Raw genomic sequence first — 4,463 nt, forward strand, 5'->3', positions numbered from 1 at the left:
TATTCAAGTAAAAATTTGAGGATGATGTAAAAATCGAGAGAAATATTTTATTTCGAGCCAATGTAAACCGTGGTCTGTCATATACTGATTTTAAAATAGATAAAAAAGATTCAATGTTGATGAACTGCAAATTCTATATCCAACACAGTTTAATAATCCATCACTTGAAATGAAAAACAAAGATAAAATAATTATATCTCTAAATTAATTAGTTAAGACTCCCTATTTCAGGTGAATTAATCATGTTTCGTGAATTACCTTTAGAATATTAAGATGATAACAGTGGAAGCTAAAATTATTTTATTATATTATTATTAATATTATATTTTTAATGTATTTAAATATTTTATATATGCAAATGGAAAATCATAGTTCACATTTAGTTCTTAAAGATGATCACATTTATAGTTTATAGTGTAAAAAGTTTACTGATACACATAGAGTAACTACTAAAAATGGAAAACAAAGAATTGAAGGTATTTGTACAATCTGTAAACATAAAAAAAAGTAAATTTCTTAAAAAAAATTGTAGATGAACGAAGTTCTAAGATTGATGAAGCAGTCGCTGCTGAAAGTTGAAATAACATTCTTGAAACTATAATTAATGAATTATATAAACCGATTAGAGAGAATTTTAAAAGACGAAATGTTGTTTCTTTTGGTATGGCAAGCTGCTCCTGTTGGAATGGATTCTGGTAATTTTAAAAGGAATTTCAAAAATAAATAATGGTAATAAATATTTACTAACAATAATTGATGTTTTTTCAAAATATGCATTTGGTGTTCCTATTAAAGATAAAACAGCTAAAAATATAGTTGATGCTTTTCAGAAACTTTAATTATCAAAAAGCCAAGTAATTTACAAACAGCTAATGGTAAAGAATTCTATAACAAAGAATTTAAAGAATGAATGAAGAAATATAACATTAATCATTATTCAACATTTTCATAATTAAAAGCATCTGTTGTTGAACGATTTAACAGAACACTTAAAGAAAAAACGTGGAAGAAATTTGGTTTACAAGGAAATTATAAATGGTTAAATTTAAATTAAGTTCGAATTGATGAATACAATATCACAAATCATTCAACAAAAAGAATGAAACCAATAGAAGTTACTGAAAAAAATGAGAAAGCTAAATTTAATAAAGGTGATAAGTGAGAACTAGAAAACTTAAGGGACTTTTTGAAAAAGGATATACTGGTAATTGGTCAACAGAAATTTTTGAAATTGAGGATGTTACTCATTCTAATCTAATTACATATAACTTGATACATGTAAAAGGAAATTTTTATGAACAAGAACTACAGAAAACGAAATATCCAGATGTATACTTAGTTGAAAAACTTTTAAGAAAGATAGAAGATAATGTTTATGTTAAATGGTTAAGTTTTGATTATTCACACAACAGTTGGGTAAATAAAGACAATGTCATTTTATATTAGTTCAGTCTGATGAAGCATTTTATTATCATTAATCAATTATCCTTGTGTATAGTTAATCAAAATATTGAAATTGTTCATATGACAGACAATCATCAAATTTTCTTTCATTCTTTGACACAGATTTATTGAATTAGGATTATAATTCAATCTTAACATTTGACTTCAATTTGAAACTCTATCTTCCATTTTATATAGTTGTTTCGGTAAATTTTTTCATTGTGTCCTACATCTACATCTACATCTACATCCATACTCCGCAAGTCACCTGACGGTGTGTGGCGGAGGGTACCTTGAGTACCTGTATCGGTTATCCTTTCTATTCCAGTCTCATATTATTCGTGGAAAGAAGGATTGTCGGTATGCCTCTGTGTGGGCTCTAATCTCTCTGACCTTATCCTCATGTTCTCGAAACTTTGACAAAACCCCGTACCGAGCTACTGAGCATCTCTCCTGCAGTCTTCCACTGGAGTTTATCTATCATCTCCGTAACGCTTTCGCGATTACTAAATGATCCTGTAACAAAGCGCGCTGCTCTCCATTGGATCTTCTCTATATCTTCTATCAACTCTATCTGGTACAGATCCCACACTGCTGAGCAGTATTCAAGCAGTGGGCGAACAAGCGTACTGTAACCTACTTCCTTTGTTTTCGGATTGCATTTCCTTAGGATTCTTCCAATGAATTTCAGTCTGGCATCTGCTTTACCGACGATCAACATCATATGATCATTCCATTTTAATCACTCCTAATGCGTACTCCCAGATAATTTATGGTATTAACTGCTTCCAGTTGCTGACCTGCTATTTTGTAGCTAAATGATAAAGGATCTATCTTTCTGTGTATTCGCAGCACATTACACTTGTCTACATTGAGATTCAATTGCCATTCCCTGCACCATGCGTCAATTCGCTGCAGATCCTCCTGCATTTCAGTACAATTTCCCATTGTTACCTCTCGATACACCACAGCATCATCTGCAAAAAGCCTCAGTGAACTTCCGATGTCATCCACCAGGTCATTTATGTATATTGCGAACAGCAACGGTCCTATGACACTCCCCTGCAGCACACCTGAAATCACTCTTACTTCGGAGGACTTCTCTCCATTGAGAATGACATGCTGCGTTCTGTTATCTAGGAATTCCTCAATCCAATCACACAATTGGTCTGATAGTCCATATGCTCTTACTTTGTTCATTAAACGACTGTGGGGAACTATATCGAACACCTTGACGACGTCAAGAAACACAGCATCTACCTGGGAACCCATGTCTATGGCCCTCATAGTCTCGTGGACGAATAGCGCGAGCTGGGTTTCACATGACCGTCTTTTTCGAAACCCATGCTGATTCCTACAGAGTAGATTTCTAGTCTCCAGAAAAGTCATTATACTCGAACACAATACGTGTTCCAAAATTCTACAACTCATCGACGTCAGAGATATAGGTCTATAGTTCTGCACATCTGTTCGACGTCCCTTCTTGAAAACGGGGATGACCTGTGCCCTTTTCCAATCCTTTGGAATGCTACGCTCTTCTAGAGACCTACGGTACACCGCTGCAAGAAGGGGGGCAAGTACCTTCGCGTACTCTGTGTAAAATCGAACTGGTATCCCATCAGGTCCAGAGGCCTTTCCTCTTTTGAGCGATTTTAATTGTTTCTCTATCCCTCTGTCGTCTATTTCGATATCTACCATTTTGTCATCTGTGCGACAATCTAGAGAAGGAACTACAGTGCAATCTTCCTCTGTGAAACAACTTTGGAAAAAGACATTTAGTATTTCGGCCTTTAGTCTGTCATCCTCTGTTTCAGTACCATTTTGGTCACAGAGTGTCTGGACATTTTGTTTTGATCCACCTACCGCTTTGACACAAGACCAAAATTTCTTAGGATTTTCTGCCAAGTCAGTACATAGAACTTTACTTTCGAATTCATTGAACGCCTCTCGCATAGCCCTCCTCACACTACATTTCGCTTCGCGTAATTTTTGTTTGTCTGCAAGGCTTTGGCTATGTTTTTGTTTGCTGTGAAGTTTCCTTTGCTTCCGCAGCAGTTTTCTAACTCGGTTGTTGTAGCACAGTGGCTCTTTTACATCTCTTACGATCTTCCTTGGCACATACTCATCTAACGCATTATGTACGATGGTTTTGAACTTTGTCCACTGATCCTCAACACTATCGGTACTTGAGACAAAACTTTTGTGTTGAGCCAACAGGTACTCTGAAATCCGCTTTTTGTCACTTTTTCTAAACAGAAATATCTTCCTACCCTTTTCAATATTCCTATTTACGGCTGAAATCATCGATGCCGTAACCGCTTTATGATCGCTTATTCCCTGTTCTGCGTTAACTTTTTCAAATAGTTCGGGTCTGTTTGTCACCAGAAGGTCTAATATGTTATCGCCACGAGTCGGTTCTCTGTTTAACTGCTCAAGGTAGTTAACAGATAAAGCACTTAAAAAAATTTCACTGGATTCTTTGTCCCTGCCACCCGCTATGAACGTCTGAGTCTCCCAGTCTATATCCGGCAAATTAAAATCTCCACCCAGAACTATAAGATGGTAGGGAAATCTCCTCAAAATATTTTCCAAATTATCCTTCAGGTGCTCAGCCACAACAGCTGCTGAGCCAGGGGGCCTATAGAGACATCCAATTAACATGTCTGAGCCTGCTTTAACTGTGACCTAATGACATAATAGTCATATTCACATTCATCATCAACAAATTTAAAAGAATCAATGATGGTCTTAATTTTTCATAGTTTTTGGAACTAAATGTGGTAATAAACTATTTATTTCTTCATTTCTTTTACCTATTATTTTTGAAGCAGCATTAACTGTTTCTCCCAAATTTTTTATATGATCACCTTTCATTTTAATTCTATCATCTATTAATTGAATTATTCCTGTGTTTAATTTATCCAATTCTTGTAGTTAATGTATACAATAATCTTTGTGTTTTATTTGATCTTTGTTAAAAGTTTTAATTTTATATTCTCTATTTTTTTCTAATTAATGGG

The sequence above is a fragment of the Schistocerca cancellata genome, chromosome 4 (genome assembly GCF_023864275.1).
Source record: "Schistocerca cancellata isolate TAMUIC-IGC-003103 chromosome 4, iqSchCanc2.1, whole genome shotgun sequence".
NCBI lineage: Eukaryota > Metazoa > Arthropoda > Insecta > Orthoptera > Acrididae > Schistocerca > Schistocerca cancellata.